General features: G+C 35.5%; 3 long non-coding RNA genes across 6 annotated transcripts; all 3 read right to left on the reverse strand.

Moving 5' to 3' along the window:
- Window positions 1–7,082: 7,082 nt before the first annotated feature.
- LOC121252071 lies at window positions 7,083–9,314 on the reverse strand. 4 transcript variants are annotated; one of them, XR_005938174.1, is made up of 4 exons: window positions 8,326–9,314; window positions 7,768–8,189; window positions 7,580–7,684; window positions 7,083–7,400 (listed from the first exon to the last, which is right to left on the reverse strand). It is a non-coding gene; the product is annotated as an uncharacterized LOC121252071 (long non-coding RNA). The 4 variants fall into 4 exon arrangements; XR_005938173.1 differs by having other exon boundaries at window positions 7,768–8,255; XR_005938175.1 differs by having other exon boundaries at window positions 7,768–8,029; window positions 8,160–9,314.
- Window positions 9,315–11,601: 2,287 nt separating this feature from the next.
- LOC121252073 lies at window positions 11,602–12,193 on the reverse strand. Its single transcript, XR_005938177.1, has 3 exons — window positions 11,928–12,193; window positions 11,713–11,847; window positions 11,602–11,631 (listed from the first exon to the last, which is right to left on the reverse strand). It is a non-coding gene; the product is annotated as an uncharacterized LOC121252073 (long non-coding RNA).
- Window positions 12,194–17,752: 5,559 nt separating this feature from the next.
- On the reverse strand, window positions 17,753–19,061 carry LOC121252072. The gene is made up of 2 exons (XR_005938176.1): window positions 18,552–19,061; window positions 17,753–18,094 (listed from the first exon to the last, which is right to left on the reverse strand). It is a non-coding gene; the product is annotated as an uncharacterized LOC121252072 (long non-coding RNA).
- Window positions 19,062–26,401: the final 7,340 nt, after the last annotated feature.

Raw genomic sequence — 26,401 nt, forward strand, 5'->3', positions numbered from 1 at the left:
GGAGTTGTTTGGTTGGATTTGATTGGATTGGTAATTGTTGGTTTGGATATTGTGTTGGTACATGTGCATTTCATCATTTCATGCATGATCATGTTTGTAAAAGAAAACTTGGTTTTCGTGTATTGCATTCATGTTCATGTGCTTTGAAAAGCTATGATTTTATGTGATAATATTTTTGGTGCGTGTGTATCACGACCCCAAGCCGAGATGGGGCATTAACTCGGTGGAGCTCCTCTGGTTACTCGGGAGCGGAATATACTGAGTAACGTCCCCTGGATTGTCGCCGGGCGACAATGGGGTCGGACGAGATGGTCTCGTGCCGACTCCGTGGTCCTTCTGCTGGTGGGAACTAGAGGATGTTTGGCCACGTACGCGCTGGGCGCGGAACTGGGCATCGCTCGTTACGTAGTGTGGGTGCTTGGCCATGTACGCGCTGGGCGCGGAGCTGAGCACCGCTACGAAGCCAGGACGTGCGGATGGTCCATAGGGGAGGCCATGGTGCATATGGAAATAATGCATGGTGCATTTGGAATTAATGCACTATTTTCTGGGAAAATAGTGCGAGTTGAATTTTGGGTAAATCATTTTCTGGGAAAATGTTTTACGGATATTTTGGGCCAAAATGGGATTTTGGTGTGTGTTGGAAAATTATCATTTTGGGGGAAAATGATGTTTGTGGAAAATGCATATTTTTCATGTGCATGCATGTTAGTTGCATTTAATGCATTTTATATTACGTTGTTGTTTTGGGTTATACTTACCTGCGATACCATTTTGTGGTAACGCAGATTTTGATGCTGATGAGGAGGACGAGGGCGAGCCTGAGGAGACGGCTCCGCCTGAGGAGTGATCTGGGATCACTCGTTTGTTTATTTCAAAACTATTGTAAATTATTCTATGGATTACTGTATAACTGTTATTTAAATCTTTACTGATGTTTGATTGTAAATAAATTCTGGTACTTAGTTGACTATCCGCTGCGTTATTTTATTTGTACACTGTTGCATGTACACACACTGGCACTTCGTTGGGATGTGTGACCGTGTTGTCACCATCCTGGCGTCTCGATCCCTGTGTATTTATATAAGGGGGATTGGGGGCGCACATGAAGATTGGTGGCTATTTAATTTAACTATTATGGTTGACCAATTGCACCTTCTTAAGCTTCATACAACCCCCTATATTAAGAAGAATTTTGTTTTTGAGCTTGGCCTCATGCTATAGGGGCCACTGAAGCAGCTTATCTATTTCTCATTCTTAGTTTTACTGTAAATGTTATTAATCAATTGGGAATTCTGTTTGCTATACGTTATAGTGTTTATTTACTTAGATTGAACCTATCAGACGCCAACTTTTAGTTAGACATGATTGAAGTGCAGGAGTTTTATCGTTTTCACTCCAGCCTTAGAGCTAAGAAGGAACACGCTTCACTTCTTGAGGATTTTAGAGAGTTTGATCGCACAAGATTAGACTTGGAAGAGGGTGTTGGTTCTAGTGAGCAAGCACTCCTAAAAGAGCATGCATCTATTAGCCGAAATACAGGACAGGTATTGTTATCTTCAAATGGTACCTCTCTCTTATTTGTGTGTGTGCTTGTCCTCTATTGGATGAATTTTAAGTTTTGTATGAAGTGTGATATTAGATTTAAACAATTTTGTAATTTAGTAGTTCTCTGAGAATGAGGAATGAACAAAGCAGTTAATAATTGCATTCATTCCTTTGAATGGATTCACGCTAGAATTTACACGTATATTCTTTATTTTAGACTTTAGTGTTGCAGCTCATGTATTTTAGAATTTACACATACAGGTTTCTCTGTTTACTCCATCTCTGTATCATCACTTGGTAGATTTAGCATACAGGTTTCTTCTTCTTCTTTTTTTTTTTTTTTTTACAAGTAAATAGAATAATGTCTTTATCATGATCACTTAGTAGATTTTCAAGCATAAATTTAATTTGCACTTAAAAATTGGTTGAATAATTAGCCTATATTACTTCTGGGACAGTTTGGAATGGTAAAGAGCACATTCAATTAAATTCATATGTTTTGCATCATTGGGGCCAGGTATTGAAATTTTTGCTGAATTGCAGCTAAGACAAGTATTTGGTTATCAAACATTTATTTTTCCCAAGTTTTTGCGGCAAACAAATTAAGGTCATGGTTCTGTTTGATTTTTCTTATAATTAGATCATTCTATCATTGTTCTTATGAAAATATTGTCTGAAAAGATGGCTTTTTGGACGAGTAGTTTTCATGATTTATGAACACTTTTTTTACTCTTATTTATTTTTTTATTTTTCCTTTAAAAGCGAGTACCGAAAAACACCATTGTTACCTGATGCATATTTGTTGTGTCTATGAATATTCCCTTGGAATATGATCAAGTGTCCACAACATGATTCCAAATTTTTAGATTCGTGTTTTCACATTGGTTTCTAGTGCTCTAAGATTGTTTTTGTTATCATCTATTTTAGTTCTTTTTGTTTGTTGGCTTCATAAACCAAGCATTTTTCTTTACTTTATATATAATTCGTTTTATGTGCAATTCTATGTCAAACAGTGAAACATTCACTGAATACAATTGTTTTGGAATGGCAGTTTCTATTGGGGGCTTACAATGGCAAGTCTTTTGGAAATGAATGCTTGTTTGAACAATCTTTTTTTCTCCAAGCTTTTAATTGTAATGTTATGGCTCATCTTAATGCAATCCAAATTCTTATCAGTTTTGATGCAATCGATTCGTGAAGATATTGAAAAGGAGCATCATGCAGTTCAGAACTGTGATGTCACGGTGTTCTTTCAGGTTACTCAGTTTGTTACTTCCTATCAATATCACAAGCTTTTAAAATCTAAGGTGAGACATGAACTTCAGCATATTCCTATATCCACTTGTTTTCATATGTTTGAACTTGACTTTTTCTTTGATAATACATTGGCTAGAGCTTAGACAAGAGAATAAGTTTGTGTTTTTCTTTTAATTAGGACTCAAATAATAGAAAAAGTATTTGGAAAAACCTGTGATTGAATGAATATGATAGGCTTGTGATTGAAAGCAAGGAAATGACACACACACACACATACGTATAAACATAAATACAATACATATATATATATATATATATAGAGAGAGAGAGAGAGAGAGAGAGAGAGAGAGAATTTTCTGAACTTACTCTTTCATTCCTCTTCTATTAATATCTTTCTAGAAACCTAAAATGAACATATTTAATTGAGATGTCTTGCACATCGTCACCTTAGGAAGGCCACCAGGAGATCTGGTCTCAAATCCCTAGAAATGATGGAATTCTCTTGCTAGTGACTAGGAAGTTAACCTCATCTAACTTCTTATAGTTGGCCCGTCGACAAGGTTCCCAAATGTTGCAAACATACTTTTGATGTTAAATTGCCTCTTTATTAATTGGTAGGTTTCACATGCACCGAGTGAGTTGTGAACTCATGACTTCACCCTCCAACTTGTTCTTGTAAAGAAATTGTCTTTGAGCTAGGGCTAATCTGGGATCAGACATTTTTGAATCTTTTGTTGATAAAGATGTTGATAGCACAATTTTTAGAGGTGATATATGTGGTCCAATTGCTTAATCAATGAATGAGCCAATGTTCCAACTTGTCATTTTGAAGTGGCTTAGTGCATTCGAGGGGCTAAAGGAAACAAATAACTGTAAATTCCTCTCTGTAGCTGGTTCTCTTATGAAAACAATGGTGATTTTTGTTTTCTAAAATCAAAGTTCTGTATCACTGCATGTGCTAGCCCTACAAATATATGCTTCAATAGTTTATTATTTTGTGGATGATGTATCAATAAACATGTCTCTGCTTGCTGAGCTTCTTATTTCGACCTGCACTTATTGTAATACATTTAGATTAGGCTATGTGAGCTATGCTTATTTGCATGTCATTTCTTTCCTTCCTGCTTCAAGATCACATACAATGATTAGAGCAAAATATAATGCAACTGGATGTATGGGAAGACCTTCCAATGATGATGGTATTTAGACAAGAAAAGGTTTTTGTAACTCAATTTATTTTTACATGAGATAAAAATGACCATTGGGAGAGATTTGTTAATGAATGCAGAATCTATATGAATTAATCTGATTTTAGGATACTGTCCTCTTATTGTAAATATTTGTTTCCAAGATTGAAATTTCATCAAAAGAAATGAAATTTTCTATGGAAGCCAAAATTCATACATGAAAAATTGCCTTGTTGAAGATTCATAGAATAGCACTGAAGCAGCATATGAAATTGAATTAGTGCAAAGCAAATATGCATTCTTGGGTGCCCTTAAATGTGTTTAGGCACTGAGGGCCAACAAATGATCTGGGTGTAATTTGAAAAGTGTCAGTCTAATCAGTTCTGTTGCAAAGTATGTGTATAGGATACCCTATCCTGTCCATTCCTTGTCCTATCCTGGAGTCTTGTTTCTAGACGGCAATAGACAGTCTAAGCTATGCACATTTTTCTAATTGTATACATTATATGTTCATATTCGAAATTGCTTGTTAACTGGGACACTGCCTAACATGCTACATAAAGAAAAATTTTCATCTGCATATTTGTCCCTTGCAGTTAACCCTCTTTATGATTTCTAGCCTTGTAACATTCTTCCTAACTGAATGTCTTGTACCACAAGATTATCATGCATAGGTAATGCTGTTGTGTATGTCCCGTGTACTTGGGCTATCTACTATCCCTACTATCAATAAAATTGTGTACTAATAAAAAAAAACATTCTTCCTAACTGCTTTTCTGAATATATTATTCTCATGCTCATGATCTTTTCTTTGCAGTGATCTTGCAGAAATGATCGAGATTATACATAAAATCGTGGGCTGATGGAGAACCTTCTAGCACGTGGAACATTGAGGGTATGATCATGCTTTTTTCATGCCTCTGTTGGACTAAGAATAAATGGAAAAGTTGTTTGTAGAGTGTAGAGAAACCAGCTTAGTCATTGAGGTTGACAGCCTATTAGCTAAGTTGTGGCTTTCCTTCCTTTGTGAGAATCATCACATGAAAAAAAGAAAAAGAAATAAGAAATTAGAATCCCCATCCCCAATTGTAAATAGACTTTGTTTATTAAAAATATATAATAAAAATCTTCTCAGATAGAACTTAATTGTACTCTTACTCCAAACCTCACAACAAGTTCAAATAGCTTAATAAACAATAACCTTTTGAAGATATTACCAAACATAGAATGATTTAAATCTATTAAGGCCCATTTTAATCTCTTTGATTTAAAAGGCAATTTTTCCAGAAGAACAGATAAAGGACAAGACTGATTCTAATTCCCAGCAACAAAGTCATACGACTGAGTATGTGAACTCCATGTTCTTTTGATGTTAAGAAGATGAGGGGAGGAGGTAATGATGCCTTCTGTAATCTCATATATGCTTTCTTAAGAACCGAGATAAGAGAAACATGTGTACTTCGAACCAAAAATAAATAATAATAATAATAATAATAAGGCAGATCATACTAAGCATTGTGCAAAACTAAATTCAATTACATAATTAGCAGAGAGAAACTGGCACACCCCCTACCTTCTCATCATGACATCGATGATATTAAAGTCTCCAATTACAATATATGCAGATTATTAATTACTAAATTAAAGAGATTCCCAAAGAGATCTTCTAAGAATAGAATTGCATCTGCCGTAAACAATAGAGAATACAACAGGGGAACAAATCAGTCAGCAGAGAGTGAAATGCTTGGTACAAAGACAAGTTTGACCCCCATGATATTCATCAGAATAGACTTGATTTTTACTTTTCAAAAAGAAAAATAAAAAAGAAAAGACTTCACTTTTGTTGCAGCATTTTTTTCATTAATCTGTTTAATTTTGCAACCTTGATCTTCGTTAAAAAGAAGTCTTCATTTTTGTTGTAGCATATATCTGTTAATGATTGTTGAATTTCTGCATGCATCTTTTGACTTGAAAACTGTCCTTGTATTCTTATGCATCCATTTTTGTCCATTGTTATTGCTAGGAAAAAGAATCGGTTATTAGATCAATATTTTTGTGTTTATTTAAATTTTTATAGTTGATATTCTGACATGACCTGAGCCTACTCCTGGTTATATAGTTTCAATATTTCCGTTTATTAGTCTATGAAAGCCATTGTTGTGAGAATATCAATTAAAATCTTTTCATTATTAAGGTTGCTAGGAAATCAAGGAGAAAGAGAAAGAAGTCATCAAGCAGCAAGGAAACAAAAAATAAACAACTTGGAGATTGTGTCCCCATTCAGAATGATGTCAAGAATCTCTAATAATGAGCAATAAGCAGATATGAGCATCTGCCACCAGGGAAGTCGAACAAGTACAAATACTAACGGGAAAGAAAACATTGTTATTCCTGCTCCAGTTGATGAACCTGAAATGTCTGCGTCACAGACAAGGAAACTTAAAGACAGTATGCCAGAGATGGGCAACAAAGGTGCTGATCAAGCTAATGATCATCTTTGTTGTGGCACTGATGATTCTTCTAGTGAGGAGTAACTAGATGCAACTGATGAAGTTGATTTTAACCTATCAACTCTGATCTCTACCTTTGCAAACAACAACATCACACATAGATTATGTTGGTTGCTTAAGTTTTATAAGAGCAATTCTACCAGTACAAATCACTACATAATATGCCTGTTGCGAAGGATTACTGAGGACTTGGAGCTCTCTCCAATGTTGTATTAGGTTAAAATTTGTTTATTTTATAAATTATCAAGTTAAAACTTGTAATGTGTTTACCGTTGAAAAATTATGAATGAACAGTGAACTATTTATGAGAACTATTTCTGAAATATCAACAGCTTATTGTTGCTAATGGTGCCTATTCTCATGAATGATTTCAGTTTTGATTCCACTGTTGCTGATGGTGCAAAGTGAACCTAACTTCACTTGCTTTCTCAGGTTGATGGCTACATCAAGATTGCAACACAGTGTACTACGCTGTTGATATTTCAAAGTTCATGCAAACAGAATAATAATGAAACATAATTTGTGAATAAGTAAAATATAACACTGTAAGCAATCCATTGTACTACTCATGCAAACGGAATAATAATCCAAACCAAATACCTTGTACTACGCTTTCAAGGAACAAATGTTGAATGAATAAATTTACATACATTTTGTGAATAAGTAAAATATAACGTTGTGTTAACATTGTAATACATTGCAATAACATTCTAATAATACTGTCATAACTCTTTTGCATTCCCCCCTTAATTCTCTTCCAGCTTCTCCTCTGAAAACTGCAATAGCTCTCCAACAGTATTCACACCCAAATCACTTTGTAAAGAACTCCCAAGCTTTCCTCCAAGCTGTTTCTGAACACCATGTTTTCTTTGGCAGTAAGCACTGCAGTTCACAAGAACTTACAAGCAGCACAATTTTGAACAGAGAGAAGAATTCAAAAAAAAAAATTAATGTCATATTTCCACTTATCTTTCCTTTTTGCAGCTAAGAGCAAAATGATAGTCGGCTAATGTATACAACAATATGATTTGCATCTCTAACTCAAGATAGAAGTATAAAATTGAAGTAAAAACTCACATTTTCTTAATTGGCAAGGATTCGAGTAATCCTTTGACAGATGATAGGGGCCACAACAGTTTGTTTTGCAGGTTTATTCATAGCACTTGCAAGTTTGGCCAGCATCTGCTAACAAAGTCAGCTAAAGTACTGACAAAAAAATTCATCTGTTCCATTAAGGAAGATTTTAAAAATTGACCGCTACCTACCTTATTATGAGCAATCCCATCAGAACAAGTAAATTCAGTCTCCCTCAACTACAGCATCCTAAGTTCTGCAACAATCATGGCCCCACAAGCTAATAATTTATCATGGTGATCAGCCCAAAACTCCTACAAAGCCACTCCCTCACAAATTTGTTGGCATCACTTCCTTCATGAGTTTTAAAATCCATTTCATAGCAACGATTGAAGCTGATACAAATGCAGCAAGTTCAGAACTAAGTGACTCACCATATGATTTAGAGGAAACCTAAATATAGGAAAAATAACCTCAATATGATACTTTCCAGTTATTAAATAAAAAGATAGAATTTTGATGAAAATCACCAAATGCCGAGAATAGGCAAGTTTTGGCCTTTGGGGAGCACCCATAGTTATACCTTTAAACCCCTTAAGTCTGGCTGTTTCCGCTGCTCGACTACAAATATTAACATAAAATATAGTTAGATGGGGTAAAATTATGATCCCTGCCATGACTAACAAGAAATAACCAGCAGAGATCAGAAACCATCAATAACACAAACATGATATACTTTTTTTACTTACTTTTGATCATCTTCTGGCCTGACCAATCTATATTCTACACAATAGATGGCCTCCCTCACCTGTGACATTAGCATTGAAGAAAATCAATGGGAAACAAAAGTTCCATATGTGCTCACCAAACTACACCCAATGAGTACAAATTAATTAAAATAAAAATAACTTACAAGATTATCAAAATTATAAATATGCCTACTAATGCTGCTCTTCTCCAACTGAAACTATTGCAAAGAAGTACACATTCCAAATAAGAAGTTAGAAAGTATATAAAAAAAAAATTACTCTGAAGAATGAAATAAGATATAATTATAAAATATATAGATATATGTAGATATACATATATATCTATTTCTACACAGATTTATTGGTTGTTGCTACAACAAATGGGTGTATGCCCAATCTTTCCTTACCCTTCTTTAGTCAAATGTTTATACAGTAAATTTTGAAATGAGAATGGAAAGAAACCAAACCTGTGCATGTTGCCCGTCATCAAAGACACAAAAACAGCAACGTACAAAATCATGCTACCAAAAACTAGCTGTTTGGCATACTAATTGGCTCATGGTAACAAAACACCCCACCTCTCCAACAGGTACACCAAATTACCCGTTGCATCTCCACAAAAAATCTTACCATTAGCATATTCACCAAGTACACCAAAACTACACCAAGAGGTACAAAAATGCGTTTTGAATAACTACTACCTTTCCCTCTCAAAGAGATACAAAAATTACACCGGAAGCATATTGACAAACTACACCCAACCCTCTCCAAGAGGAACAAAAAAGAAACACTTTGCATATTTTCAAACTACACCCAACCCTCTCCAAGAGGACAAAAAAAAGAAACATTTTGCTATTTTTCAAATGACACCCAACCCTATCCAAGAGGAACAAAAATGAAACACATGTTAAGACACAAACTACACCATGGCCATTGCCAACAGACACAAAAACATCAACTCAATCATGGCGGCAGATATGAGAAATACAATCATACAATGTTAGAGGATATAAAGCCAAATCAATGAGAAATACAATTATCTAAAAAGAAGGCTTTAGATATTTGTACCATTCTCTGGTCGGCTTGCAATCTGGTGGTTTTCGGGGTCAAAATAAGATAAATTGCTCGATATAAATAAATGGTCAAAATAGAGCTCTATATATCCCTGTGTACGAACTCAATGAAGCTTTTTAAAATATTCTTACAGTGCTGATAGTTTCCGCCTTAGAAAGGCATAGCCCTCTGGTCTCAGGCATGTGATAATGGCCCTGGTCAAGAAAGAAAAAAGAAATACATGCCAACTTTATTTTTAAAAAAATGGACATTGATGAAAATGTCAATATGTGGGGAACTGCTAAAGATGACTGTCATTCAATTATACTAATTACCTCTTCAGAGCTTACCAGTTAATGCATCATGCCGGTCCATGTGAGCCTCGTCCTCCCATACCCTCCAGTTGTGAATGGGGTAAAATTGTTACATGTTATACAATATACCAGTACGGCAAAGACATCCGTCTTCTTTTTTCAATGTTTACAACTAAATCACCCTGTATATCAAGCGGATGAGTATTGGGCTGCACATAAAAACATTCTTACTTCACATACACAGAGTATTAGCACCTAAGGTAAGAGATACTACTTGTAAATGACTATGAAGGCATGTCATGACAACACCATACTAACAAGGACCTATACAGTACTTTGTTTTCATTTCTGGTTCCATAGATTGTTTATTCAAGCAGAAAGGATACATGGCTCCTATTAGGTGTCCCCAAACCCATATCAGTTTACAGAACGAGAGAAGAACATATAAACTTGCAGTCTGGAATAATCAAAAGTAAAATGTCAAGTTTGAACCAAAAGAAGCAACAAAATATTCAAAATATTACTCCAGATTGAGTTGCTGGTTTCTCATATTTGCAGGTCTTGACCAATAGTTAAAATATTTCTGTTTGTATCAAAGAAAAGACATGATTCATACTAGTGGTATCTTGTGGTTGACAATATAAGAACAAATGAGATACAATGCAAGTATGAGATCACCCCAAAACAAGACATCAGTATCTCTCCAAGACTTTGCAGCTCCTACAACCATTAAATGGTTCTAAAAATGAGCAAAGAACTTTTCAGTTAGATTTAGTGTAAGTATAATACAGAACAAAATGTCTCACCTTCACAATCGCCAGCAACATTGTGAGGCAACTGTAATAGGAAGACTGATGAAGATGTTCAAAGCTGGTGTAAGAAGCAATGCAGGACACCAAAAAAATAATGCTATGTTTAAGGTGTAGGACGAATTAAAATGATTGGCATAAAAACAAGCCTACTAGCAATGATATTCTGAGGTGTATATATATGCTGCATACCATTTTCATGAAACCAAGCAAAAAACAGAAACGTCTACAAAAAATTGAACATAAGAACACTAATATACATGAATGATGAAATGCCTTTGAGCTCATAGAAAGTATATGGCATCACGGACATATGTAAAACCATCCAAATGGCATATCACTAACCAATCACATTTTTTCCCTTTTGGCTTTCTTGTAAAAGAGAGAGTTGAATGGCATGATCTATATCTTCATTTGCACTCTCTGGCCATTTATCCTACATTTTCTCCACTGAAACATGTTAACAGAAGGACCATATTAAAAGAGAGAGTTGAATGACATGATCTATATCTTCATAAAGCATTGATCAAGCGAAGAAGTAGCGAAATTATATTCAACATGCAACAGAAGCTTAAGATATTTCTGAGTGTTTGTGTGGTTATATAAATCTGAAGTATTCACTGAAAACATCAAGCAAAAGTACATTCCTTAATGAAAAAAAAAGCCCGATTCCAAGCTTCTCAGATATGGAGACATTATAAGCAATTATTTGTGTGCGTGCGCGCATGTGAATAATTACCAGTTATTCATGAGGAGGATATGCACGTGATTCCCATTTTTCATGATCAGCAAATATAAATTGGAAGAAGATCTTCCATTGTCCAACCAATTCAATATATGGGCAAAGGAAAAGGCAAATGGTTTGAAATAATCTAGAGGATAATAGACTTACTAGAATTGCATGTGCTCTACTCTAATTATGTCTCCAAGCAAATTGATATACTGCATTTGACAATCAAATATCAAAATAGTCACCTATTAAATCATTCAAAATAGAAAGAGTGCATCATTTTCAAAAGGGACTCATATTTTCCTCTTTAACTACCCCATACCCTCTCCAAAAAGAGCTTCAAAAAATGTGGCTTCTCATCATACTACGCTTACAAGTGTGCATCAATATGGTCACACATCTGCAATAAAACAATCGTACATTACAAGTGTGCATCATGATGTCATACATGGTTTTCAGTTATTGAAAAGACACAATTAACCTCATTTCCCCCTGGAGTTGATCGTGTAAGAATGCTGTTTTGTGTTCCAACATCAACCCCATCATCAAATTGGTGTTGTTCAGATCCCGGTGTCTCACTCAATTGTGTTTCATCTACCAAGATTTTCCTGCAAGTCTAAGGTCCAAAATATAAATAGACACATATTAGATTCATAAGACTAACTTAAAACAATGGCAAATTTAGACTATTATTACCGGTTTCTTTCTCTTTGTTGCCAACTTTTTCACTGGTGGAACCTTCCTCTTACTTGGGGGTCTCCCTTTCCCTCGGACCACGTTGGGGCTCAGTATCTTCTTACCCTTATCCAAGACGACATTTGCTTTGGCCTTCGTTTGTTCATATGTCGACTTTAGTATTGAACCTTCACATTTTGTCTCAAACTCATCAACAACACGCAAGAAAGCACTGACTTTTTCATTATCTGAGGATATTTTGGTTGCTAATTTCGAACATCTTTTAAGCACCCACTCATAATTCTATGCGTCTGATCTATCCCGCTGGTCATCGTAACTACTTCTGAGTAATGTGTATCTTCTCTTTAAGTCATTTTTCCAATGATCCAACACATATACATCTGGCAGCACATTAATCTTTTTCAATTGACAAACTCTAAATGCATGCCTACATAGAATCCCCCTCATCTCAAACAGTGCAATCTCCACCTCCTCTTCGTTATAGTAAACTGAGAAATTGAGTGTTTTGATGTGGTCATCAGTAGATATTTCATCCAACACATCGTATTTTAAAATACACCATTCTGTGCTTACCAACGAACAATTACAACACATTAGGCCCAACAACTCTCTTTGGACCTCTTTGGACTTTGCATTTGTATATAACTTTTGAAATTGCTTCTCAATATTAAAATGGGACACGCAGGGAATAGTTTGGTTGTTAGAATTGAAATCAGCCATTGTCTCTACCTCCACATTCTTTCTAAGAGCATTATCAAATTGGTCGACGAATTCCTTCAACGTGGTACCGGAATGGACATACCCATCAAAAAATGCATTCATGCTTTCCGATCTTTGTGTTGTGCTCATTCCAGCCCAGAATACACTTTTCAAGTAAGTTGGAACCCAAAAAGACCTTTCCTCATATAAGGATTGAAGCCATTTATTGCCGAGTAGATCATATTTCGCAAGTAGTTGACCCCAGCTCTCCATAAATTCAACGCTGGTCTATGAGTCATATAATGCAGTCTGAATGTCAGTCTTCAACTCCGCATTGAATTACGAATGAGATCCTAACTTCTCTGGAAGTTTGCGCATTATATGCCATAAACAATATCTATGACGAGTTTCAGGGAATACAATGGCAATAGCACTCTTCATTGCCCTATCTTGGTCGGTTATCATGGCTTTGGGCGCCCGACCATTCATGCAATCCAACCACATTCGGAACAACCACACAAAAGTTTGTGTGTCCTCATTTGAAAGCAATCCCACTCCTAATAATATGGACTGACCATGATAATTAACACCAACGAATGGAGCAAAAGGCATCCCGTACCTGTTTGTTAGGTACGTTGTATCGAATCTTACTACGTCTCTGAAATACTCATATGCCGCTCGACTCCGAGCATCAGCCCAAAATACATTCCGTAACCTTCCCTCATCATCCAAGTCGATGTTAGAAATGAACCCATCATTCCGATCTCTCATTCTTTGGAAATACTGATTAAGTGCTTCGCCACGACTTTTACCCAACCTTAAATGCCGAGCCTTGTCAATGAAATTCCGACAATCTTTCTCTTGAAATTGAAGATTCTCATAACCCCCCCGCATCAATGACAAGAGAATAAAAATTCTTGTTCATTCGTATACCGGCTCGATCATTCAGGTCGAGGATCCTTTGACTGTATTCATCTAGACATTTGTGAGATCGTAAGAGTCTTGTCTTCTTGGGGCTCACAGTTATGTGGTTGTGCACATTTTCAACAGTGGTGAAAACCCATTTATCATTCTTGCTCAATGTTGCATTTACTTTCGCTTTACAATCTGTTCTAGTTGTTGGTCGTGGCTTCGAGATATTATTGTTCTTAGGATGGTACTTTCCGCTACGAGCACAACCAACAGTCACGTACACAGGCCTCCCCTCATCATCTTTCCTAGTCCTTTGTGTCCGTACACCAAAACCCTCTTGCTTCGCATACTGCTTATAATAGGTGATCTTTCACACTATCAAATTCCATACCAGATCTTGGTGCTTCAACTCGTACCTCATCATCTTGGACAACAACAGTACCCTCTAAATCTTCATTTATGTCGAAGACCATTTCTAAAAATGGAAACATATGAATGGATTAGCATCAAAACAATATTACAATGATTATAATCAAGGCAAACAAAACTGTAATACCATCGGCGTCAAGAAAACTTTCAGTAGTCATCCGTGATATACTTCCAAGATTTTGTTCAAATTCTACAACGGTTGGCACAGTTGACATCAGGGGCACTTCTTGCCTCAAGTCATCTAGATTACTCGGCGGAGGATAGGGTATATAAGGTGGCATCTGCTCAAACAGGCACGTTGTTAGGCAAAATTGAATGATTGTAAAGAAATTAACATGTTAATTTTTGGAATTTAAAAATTCAAATAAATATACCTCAAATGAATTAGAACATGGGCTAAAATCTACCGGAGTACTCGGCGAATTGTAGGGCATATTTACATCAAAATGATGCATTCCATCTTCCTCTTCCCCCATCAAATATAAGGCTAAGAATGTCTTCCGATAATTTCTATCCAGTCTTCCATGATGGCAAAAGAAGAAAAATGAAAATTAAACTCTCATACGTAATGCAGAATCTGAAAATATAAGCACTTTCTACAGAAATGAAATACAAAAGTACAATTATTGTCTGAACAGAAAAAATAAAAAGAAATAACTCTCAGAAATAACTCTCAGTGAGCAGAAACATATCTTCCCAAATCATGGAATCCATCAAATTATGTACATGAAAACTATATGAACTACTAAAGAAACTTAAAGACACTACTTTTCTGTAAGTAAGTAGACTATTGAAAATGCAAAAGAAATCATACCAATCTTTGTTAAATCATTGCACCATAATAACATATTAGGTGAAAATAACAATAAAAGTTGGCATTGCTATATGTCCAATTTCTAGGCACCTTGAGGCATGGACTCTGAAGCATTACCAGAAATGCAATGTGGGACCCACTAGCACCAGACCCAATAGAGTAACAGGAAGTTCCTTTTCCAGTCTAGCGATGGCACTTGATCAATCACAACCTGATGCACATAAGTTCATGTTAAATCTTTGCAACATGAAGTTGGAAAAAAAAACTGAAAGCAGCAAGTTTTAACATTGTAATATAACTGATCTGTGTTGACAACAACAAACGCCACTGTAACTCCACTGTACCAAGTTTTACACTCAGCAAACCCCACAACCCCCCATCTTTTCCAGCTTAGCAGGAGTAAAAGATAGAACTGTAAATGTCATGAAAAGGCGAGAACAATGGAAGACATACAACACATCCTGTGGTTTGACTAGTCCACTAATCCAGCACCTCCATAACATAAAAATCCCTCTTATTGTTACTTTCATCCAGGACGTGGCATCCTAGACTCATTTTAGGCAGTTACAAAAGCTAAACTGAAAGTTTTCTGTCCTAACTTCTAGTTGGATAATTAGCAAGATATGAGTACAGAAAGTCATTAATCTTTAAAAAACCTCAAAAAGAAATACCAGATGTCTATAGTTTTAGTTGAAAGTGTACCTGATAGATTAAATCTCCAATTAAAGTTACATGTGCAGATGTCAGAGCTTTTGTTATCACATGATACTTTGCAAGAAGAGCCAAATACCTGTAACGTGAAGTTCATGTTGGAATTAAAGAATGTGGAACATACTGGAAATCCCAAGTATAAAGGAACTGGAGCTCACCAGCCCTATTAAAGGATGTAAATCTTGAATTTGTAAACACCAGTTCATTCCATACCGGCATAGATTCAAATGAAAAGCAAAAGAAAACAAAAGACTGAGCAAATTTAAAAATGTACCCAAAACAAACAAAGGGCCAGCTCATGCTACACCGGCATAGATTCAAATGCAAAGCAAAAAGAAACAAAGTTTGAGCAAAGTTAAAAACGGACACACAAAAGCTAGGAAGGAAATTACCAACTTGTTGCCAATAGCAAAATTTAAAGTGTGGTTGATGGAACCATGCATATACCAATATGTAATAACACTGTCATAATTCAACTAAACAATGGGTGGAAATTTAGGTTTTCACCTTTTATTCAACCTAAACTAACATCATATTTACCATACTATTGGAAATAATCGTTGGAAACTGGAACAAGATCATACAGATCTTAAGTTATCAGATGCCTCCAATACTAACTTTTCCTAAAGTGATCCTACATATCATAAAATAACACTATTGCTCTTCTACTACCAAAAGACACAGATTCTGAACTTGAGTTAATTTTGTAGGTGTTTTATAATGAATTTATCTATCAGAATAAAAAGAGAGGTTTTTATTTTTTATTTGGACATTGTCAGACCCTTGTAATTCTGCATGCTGTTCATTTTTAGCAGGTGAAAGTTAAGGCCAAAATTCAATTTGATGTAGGAATCCTAACATAGGCATATAGAGAAATAGATTATCAAAGTATAGAACATATGCTTCTGTAGGGTATATAAGTCGAAAACAAACAGACCTTTCATTCTTAAACTATTAAATTTTTTTATTACTCATCAACCTTGCAGAATATTGTAAAGCAAACAAAGAAAATCATTAAACAAAATTATAAGAAATATGGAGGTAATTATGGCAGAGTGGGCCAATCTTGTCTGACAGTAACATTGAGCAACGAGATTCATTTTTATTTCTTTTTTTTTATTATTTTGAATGATTTATTCTATATAAGTTAATATAAGTTCTTATTTGATATATATAAGATATTGAGAAGGTTAACAGTTGGACTAATCAAGTATAACAACAGATCTCAAATAAGAAGAAAGTTTATTAACACTATATTAAAGACACCAAAATTTCATAACTAGAGCAATTCATCTATCCAAAAAGGAACTGAAGCAACTTCATTTTCTTTTTCCATTTTTTATTGTGATGTTTGCTTTTATTCTTTTCATTCATTTGTAAATAAATTAGTGTAATGGGATAAAGAGGCCTTTGTACTAGAAGAATGCAAATCTGAATCCAGAGAGGACAGGACCCAACAAGAATCTCATACTAAAACCAGTTTATTTGGTCTTGAATCTTCTGAGAATGTGTTGGTCTGGGCTTCAACGGTCTTGCTAATTAAATGTTCATCACGGTTTCTTATCCTTGCCTTTTAAAGCAATGATCAGCAGTAGAATGAATCTTTTCACTTTTCACTCACTTCAAATGCAGCAAAAGAGAAAAGATCAACTAAGAAAAGTGCACTAAAAAAGGACTAATATTTTGCTGTGGAGGAGATTTTGGCATGTGTGTCAGAACTGTTGGGGAAAAGGTGTTACTTATTAACACAGTGCATGGTTATATTCAGTCACTATTCTGTATCTTTAAGTGTGAAGTTAAAAGATACATATGGCCACCTTTAGAGTTCCAGAATGCACTGACTTGGAATACTTGCCTCTGTTTTTAAGACCACTCAAACTACCAATGACACTTGGAAAACTATACCTACCACGTCATAAAGTAAGGCACCAGTTTGCCACTGAACACTGAGAACCTTTACTAGGGAATATTCACAAGAAAAGGGGCGGCCTAACTTATTAAGGGTATGTATGAATGCAGTTGTTAAATCAAATAAGCATTTATGTCATTCATTCATGCTGCCAGTAGATTTCTTTTCTGAGACAGGTAGTTACTTATGTACATAAATTAGATTAGGAGCAGGAAGTTCTCATCCTATGAGAAACACTCATCCATCAAAATAAACTTTGAGGCAACATTTTATTTTTATGTAAACCCCAGAATCTCAAGCAAAAAATAAACTAGAAATACATGCACCTTAAAAAGTATATGGTGTCTTGCTTAAAGACATTGCTAATTTTCTGATGTTGGAAAATCAGACTTCAAAGAAAGGTGCATTGTATTCAATCATCAAAAGCACCTCAACTGAAGCATTTAATCAGTGCCAAGTTGACTGAATGGTACTCATAGAAATGCAAATATTATGGATGATGAGAATCTAAAGAACAAAAGAAATTCTAACCCTCACAACTTCCCTCAGAACCCAACAATGGGGTCAATGAGCAAAGCTTGCCTCATGAAGGATCACCATCCAGAGGTCAATGGAATATGGGCCTAAAACTGTGCTGAAATTACAGATGGAACCACTTCTGCTCCATGAGATACATAGATTGTCCGCATTTGCCTGAAATTACAGATCAAACACCTTCCCTGTGCCTACTATTATTTCTGCAAACTCTCATTTCATTTTACAGCAATCCTTATTACATTGCAGCTTTTTCCCATTTCTCATTTCATTACAACAAAATTCACAAGTTATACGGAATTGCAAGGAGGTCCATAACAAAACACAGAGCAAACAAATTGCTCCAACCAGGAACAGTCTTGAAAAGAGAGGGAGAAGGGGGAGGGCGTTTGAAGAGCTGGTGGTGCGACATTAAAATCTTCTCTAAGTGACTATGATTCCTCTGTTTCAGGGTGAGAGAAAGAGAGAGAGAAGAGACCAGTTAAGGACCCTAATTTTCTGAAAAATTATCCATGCCCTAAGCATGCCCATCTCAGAAACACACAAAAATCACATCTCGATGTATACATGAAGAACATAGCATGTATGAACGGGAAAATGGTAGTACAATATTTACCTAGCAAACCATTTGGTGAAATAGAGCTCTCGGTCCCGTCGCTAGTTTGGTCCGTTCAATCAGCTCATGGGGAGCGGCGGCACTGGGCAGACTAACGAGCGTTGCGAGTTGGCCCTGAACCGAGAGATGCCGTCGCGAGGTGGCGCTGGCAAGAGGAAGCCGACGGACGCGAGTTGGTGGCAAGGAAGGAGGTTTGCGGGATTGAAACCTTGTTTACTCTGTTCAACGAGCTCGTGGGACAGTGGAGGCACTGGGCAAACGGAGGAGCGCCGCTCAGTGGCACTGACGAGAGAGACGGCGTCTCCGAGAGGAGCTGGGTTGCGAGAGCAAACGCGGGTTGCGATGGAGCGTCTCTTTCGCGGGATGAATTCGAATGGATGAAACTGCTACGGATTTGGAAATTCGATCAAAACGTGCGTTTTGACTTTTAAAAAAAAAATACAAAAAATCACAAGCATCCACGTAGTGAGTGCATTGTGTGCACCCACTACAGTGGATGCTACATAGAAGCACTCTATTTGAAAATCGATACGTTTGAATATCCGTGTGAAAGCTTAGTTTCCAGCACGATATGCATTATGTAGACTTAGATCCACTTGGACTGTTAGTTTCTTTGTCGTTCCAGTCACAACCTCAAATATTGTTTGCTCATGTGTCAGAAATGGCATTTACAGGTAAATGGAAATTTTTTAATTAGTGTTCTAAATAAAGGTGCAAGTAAGGAATGCAAAATCCAAAAAAATATGCATACATACGTAGACAAGTGAAGCATAACAAATAAAGCATGTTTTTTAAATGACAAATTATATTTGCAATGTAACGCCCTGTTCCGGGAGGTCCGGAGAGTTAGCTCTTAATACCTAATATCAACTTAAATAACACAACTATAAAATCTAAAAAATTTCATAAAATATTAATCCATTTAATCAATCCAAATATCTAAGTTCTTCCATGGGGCAATAAAGAAATTTCCAATAATATAAATTAGAAATTTTTCAAAAACTCAAAAATATCCTCAACTCATCAAATCAAAATATCCGAAAAATAAATCAGTTTACTAGCTACGACTCTCAAATAAGCACTTGTACCCTCATGCACTTATTCCACTACGATCATCACACCTTGATAAACTTTCTACTCCTGTTCTCCAGCTAAACCATCAAAATTATCTGAAAAATAATTGGAGATAAGGGGTGAGTTATCAACAACTCAGTAAGCAGAGGACATATACTAGTGTGTAAACATGAGCATTTACAGAGTTCCGAATGCAGAACAAAATATTTCTTTCAGAATGCAGAATCAGAATAATGTTTTCAAGATGCAGCATCAGAACATGTTATCAAAAATATTAGAGCGAAAGTTCAAAAATATTCATAATCAAAATCCCTTTGGTATATTATAAACTGAAACATCACATCTTATCTTATCATATCAAAACAAATACCATGTTTAACTCCTGTGGTAGGGTTTTGCAAACCCCGGTAGCTAACCGAGCAGAAACAGAATGTGAATCTTCCCCTTATTCATTCTCGGAGCCCTGAGTGTGCACAGAGGAAAAACCACGCAGAAAACCACTTTGTTTCCAAAGTGGGTGCACAGAAACAGAAAAGTTGGTACCAACCCGAACAGAGGCCACAGTTTTACACCCGTGGTGAGGTCAGAACGGAACAGAAACAGAAACAAAATGTTATGCCAAAGGTTTTCAGAAATTACATCATATCATATCAGAGTACAGAAAATCTTCAGAACAGAATAAAATCATATCACAAAACATATTTTATGCACAAAATTTCATATTCGCTCTCTTTTTCAAAGTTCAGAAACAGAATGTCAAAAATAAGCTCATGTCTACACCAATCATTACAGAAGATATTTTATTCTTAAACAGAATCTCATGAGTAGTGCAGAACAAATAACTGAAGTCGTTTCAGATTTCTTTTCATAACAAAACATGCACATTTTTCAAAAAGGACCTCAGTTCATTTTATTTTAATGCAAAGTCTAGCATAGGAACCCCGCTTACCTAGACTTCTTAGCTTTTTAGGAATTTCTTCAAAATGCTGAACAATAATTAATCGTCACCTATAAAATAATCACGTAATTCTCGTAAATTTTCAATTGATCACACATTTCGATATTTAATCCTAAGCTTCTAAAATAACCTATTTTAATCCTTCAATACCTAAAAATCCTCATAACCTTAAAATACCATCATTTTCTAAGACCATCAATATCCACTTAATTGAATTCGTACTGAAGAAGAAAATTTATCGAATAAGTATTACGATAATTATAGAACTCAATAAAAATTAATATTCAAAATATCTAAAATACCAACAATATTTTATAAATAAAAAGAATACATTGGTTACTAAAATTTTCATAAAATAAGTCATGAAAAACTCATCTCTTAAGAAAAATAGGTTTATTTCCTTTAACTAACAATATTATCAAAATAAAATATAATATTTATTGAAATTTAAAGCAAAATCCCATTTAAATAAAACTCAAAAAAAACTTCTCACCCGAAAACATTGGGTTAAAACACCTTCCATATATATATATATATATATATATATATATATATATATATATATATATATATATATATTAGGTTAAACACTAGTAAGTACCCAAGTTAAAACTTTACTTATATATATATACGTGTGTGTATATATATATATAAATACACTTATATATATATATATATATATTAGGTTAAACACTAGTAAGTACCCAAGTTAAAACTTTACTTATATATATATACGTGTGTGTATATATATATATAAATACACTTTAAGAAGAAAACTAGCAATGAACATACACATATTAATAATAGAAGTGCAGAAGCGGCATGCACTCACCGAGAAGGTATCGTGCGACGGCGTAGTGTGCGATGGGAGGTGGTGAAGTCGGCGGAGCACTGAGAGAGAGAGAGAGAGAGCAATGCAGTGAGGGAAACAGATAGTGAGGGAGAGACGGAGAACGAGGGAATGGAAACTCACCGTGAAGGAGGAGCTGCATAAGGTGCGGAGATGAAGATGGCTGTCCCGGCAGCGTCGAACAGGTGGGAAGGAGTTGTGCAAAGAGTTGGGAGATGGACAATGACAACGTCGGCGGCTGGGTGGTAAAGACGAACTCACAGTGGCTGAAACAAAGTGCTCTATTTTTGGGAGATAAAACAGAGGATTTTGACTTCGTAGAAGCGGTGGGTTACTGTTTCCCGTGGTTGTGGAACACAGTTCTGGTGGTTGGGCTTGGTGGATGCTTACGAGGGGTGGATGAACTGGACGACAACTATGTGGAGGTGCTGGGGTGGCGCGGCAATGCACGGTGCGGGCTTTGTGTAAGCACAGGTTGCGTCGATCTCGTATGGGGGTAGCGTGAATTCTAGTCGGTGCATGGTGGAGATGGGTTGGTTGATCAGAGGCTTACGATGGGTGCACTAGTGGCGGCAGTATGGACGATGGAGGGCTGGGCTTTCGTGAGATGACTCTCGGTATGGGAGTGCATGAAACCGAGGGGATGGAGGCTGGGGCTTGCAATTCTAAGGTGGTGCGGCGGCAAGTGTTTGGGTAGTTTCTAATAGCATGGGATAACATATGTGTGTCTATATATATGTGAGGTGAAAACCCTAGAGAGACGAGAGAGATGTGTGTGCGGATGAAAGGCTGAGTCATGTGTGTGCATGGAGTGGACGAGAGGAAGACTTAAGGGTGAAAAAGAAAATAGACGGAAAAAAAAAAACATGTGGGGAAGTTAACGTGTGGAAAAATAAAATAAACTAAAACAAAATAAATAAATAAATAAAAATTGAGTTTAATTGGGTCCGGGTGTTACATGTAGTCTCCATTTGGAGACTGCATGTGCAAGTCTTTCATTAAATAGAGAAAAGTATCATTTTGATAAGGATATTATTGTAATTTTAGAAAAGTTTAAAAATAAAATTAACTAGGCTTACAATACAGTTCCCATTTAAAGACTGTACGTAGCATCGCTCTAAAATTATTCTCATAAACAAATTATTTTATTCGGTTTTCGTTGAATTAAATTGAGAAATGCTAAATATACGGATAAAAAATATAGTGTTGCTTACGTACTAACATGGCAAGTCATGCCTTGTCAGCTTTTTTTATATTTTTAATTTTTACCGAGGGGCAAAAGTGTAAGTTCATTTTCAAAAAGGCATATGTCGCATTGTTTTTAATCTCGTACCATACTGTACCGGCCGGTATGGTCGGTATTTGCCGTACTGGCCACTGGGCCAGTATAGGCATTATATATATTTCGTACCGGCCCAAATACCGGCCTGACCGGCCTATATTTCCGCCTTTAGTTTTTTTTTTCATTTTTTCAAACTACAAGTTTACTTTTTTAACCTTCAATTCAGAATAGACTATTTATAATTTATATATATGTATTTATATAATTTATTCATATATAGACTATTATTTTAGAATATAATTTATATATATATTTAAATATATAATTTATTTATATATCGACTATCCCGAAACGGTACCGGTATCGGTATCAAAATATTTTGTTCCAGTGCCTTGACCGGTACAACATCCGATACGGTATTCAAAACATTGATATGTCATTCTACCCCTCTCTCGTTCTACCTCTCTCCCAACTGAGTGCATCTTCTTTCTTCCAACTGAAAAAGGTAAGTAAAAGCTGGAACTATCTTTTGCATCTTCTCCTATCTGAAGTTTTTTACAGAGAGCACCAAAACAAAAAATCACCTGAAATAGAGTGCACCAAAAAAACAGAGAGCACTAAAACAAAATCTGTACTGTAACAAAGACCACCGCAACAAATAGCACAAAAACAAATAAAAGAATAACTGAATCAAAAGAAATCTGTATCGAGTGCTTCAAGAAAAGGAAGGAAAGTCTTGATGGAGAAAGAAAACAAAGGGATTCGAGTGCTTACCTACTCCAAGCTTCCTTCTCCACATTAAACAAGAATTTCAAGTTTGGGTTTTGGTTAAAGAAATGAAATGTAGGGATGAAATTCAAATTTTGTTTTTGAAAAATGACGGAAGGTGTTTACCATTCGAACATGTTCGAAAATTTCATCCCTAATAAAATAACAGTTCGAACATCCAAAAAAGCGTTCGAACAAAATAAAATAAACATTAAAATGGATAAATGGATATTATATATGATCGAACGACAATTTGGGGCGTTAGGTGACAAACTTTAGCAAGACATTGATTTATCGTTCAAACAACATACAACAACATTTGAACGTCAAGGTTAATCAATGTTTGAACATATATTATATATGATCAAATAAAAAATTGGCAGGCTAAGTTACTAATTTTAGCGGGACATTGACCTACCGTTCGAACCTATTATTATACCATTCAAATGAATACATTAATCAATATTCAAACGTAAAATAAAGAGTTCGAATAGAAATTTATTGTAGAAATATCTAGCGGAAATGGAGAAACATTCAAACGTGATATATTCCGTTCAAATGGTTATAAAATTTTTACAATTATTGATGGAAACAAAATACATTACTTAATTATGGATAAATATTTAATTTATATAAAAAAAATTAGCAATTAAATAATAAGAATAATATAAATCAATAATTAATTTAGAAAATACTAATTTAATTCATAATTAAATTAAATTTACAAAACACAAAATATTGTCTCTACAAAAAATAAAAATAATGGAAATAAAATATACAGATTACTACGATCCCAACTCTATACACACATCCTAAAATGCAGCTAGGCGTGTCTCTAGCTGTGTCAAAGATGGCACTACATATCTCCGTACGCACTGAATCAATCACCACTAATATCTGTCTACAGATCTTTACACGCACTATATCTACCCTCTCCTCACAAGTGGATGTGCGTGGTGCCTCAACCTACGGGGATATCTCACCAGTTGATACTCCATGATCTCTCAGGTGTGCATCTCCCTGAGTATCGACTGGATCTGGAACAGGACCATGAAGAAGAATCTAGGCACACTATGCAATATCTAGTAGGACCCCGATATGTAGCATAAATCGTGTGATCAGGATCCCAAATGACAATCTATCTGTCGTAATGTACTGGGCCTTTGATCGAATACTAGTGAATATATAACCCACTAAGTCGATAGGCATCCCATAAGCGACACATATCATAAACTTCGTCTAATCCATGCCAACCTCTGTCTTATGCTGCCAAGGATCAATGTTGTTGGCAATTATCAAATTCATAATCTTGAAGCAACTAGATAGATATGCATGTTTCATGCTCTTCGTCCCATCATAGGGATGAGCATCTGGACCAACAACCAATTGAAGCAAGATAAGATGTGTATAGGAATAGATTACAGAACATATTTTTCCATCCTGCTATCCTTTTTTTTTTAAAATTGGTTTCAACATTGCAATCGTGAGCTTCTTGAAATGTATAGGTGCTCCAAACTAATTGAAAGGAATTCACCCTCCCTAGATGAAGTTATTGCCTTTATTATAACTTTCTAGAATAAGACACAGAGTTATGCCCCAAGAAAGAATTTTTTTGTGGATTTATTAATTGCTTCAATGCCGTCTCATATTTTTCCAGGAACAACTTGGCGAGGCTACTTCTTGATTCATTTGTGAAAATCATAATATCATCAGCAAAGAGTAAATGAGAGATAGAAACGCAACCTCTTGGTACCTTGAATGGAAGAATCTTGCCTTCTTATAGCATTTTAGTAAAGCTTTTGCTTAAAGGTTCCTCACTCAAGATAAAAAGTAAAGGAGAAAGATGATTAGGAGAAAGAGGGTCACCTTGCCTAAAGCCCCTACCTGTGTTGAAAAACCTTTATGTATTCCATTCAGGCATATGGAAAATTTCAGTTCTTGAAAACATTGTTCTATCAACTTAATCAACTGAGCAAAAATCCAAAATGAGATAAAACTCTAGAAAAATAAGAGTAGTTTACTCTATCAAATGCCTTAGCTATGTTAATTTTGAGAATAACATTTCCCTATAGATTTCTTAGCTAAAATGAATGTCAACTCCAGGGCCAATGCAATATTCTCTATCATAAGCCTTCCACTTACAAATGCACCTTGGTTAGGGGAAATTAGCTTTAGTAGTAGATGTGTAAATCTTCACACAATTATTTTAGAAAAAATCTTGTAAGAAACTTGGCACAAACTAATGGGTCAAAATGAAGGAATGAGAGTAATAAAAGAAGCTTTGTAGTAGTCTCCTAAAAGCCCTATAAAAACTCATTTACAGCTAATAGAAGGTCTTGAGCAACTACAAACCGACATGATTGAAAGAAAGCAATAGAGAATCCAATAGGACCTAGAGTCGAATCTATAGGGATAGAAAAAACAGCTTCCCTTAGCTTATTTTCAGATGGAGGAGCAAGTAGCTTCTCATTGTTAGCATTAGTAACCAACTTAGGAATAGAGGAGAAAAACTCTTTAGGAAATACCACTTTCTTACTCGATAAGATATGCTGAAAGTAGTTTAAAGCAAAGTTTTAAAAATCATTCCATTTTGGCCGGAATTTTTCATGCCATAACAATAATTGGCAAGGTGTGGTGGGTTGTTCAGTTTTGGCTCAAATTCTGGCCGTTCCCATCCATTCGAGTCCATTTTGGCCGAATTTTGATGTTTCGGCCGGAACACGTATTTCAGTTCGAAATTGGGCTAAATGAAAATTTAGAAAATATTCTGAAAAGAAAAGGGAAAACTTGTAAAAACCTCAACCTTGTTCATCACATCTATATGCACCATTTTCCGTACAAGCAACTTAATAAAGCCCTTAAAACCCAATAGAAAAAAATAAATACTCAAAAAATGTTAGTACATAAATTGAAGTAAA

Source organism: Juglans microcarpa x Juglans regia, chromosome 2S (genome assembly GCF_004785595.1).
Source record: "Juglans microcarpa x Juglans regia isolate MS1-56 chromosome 2S, Jm3101_v1.0, whole genome shotgun sequence".
Classification (NCBI taxonomy): domain Eukaryota; kingdom Viridiplantae; phylum Streptophyta; class Magnoliopsida; order Fagales; family Juglandaceae; genus Juglans; species Juglans microcarpa x Juglans regia.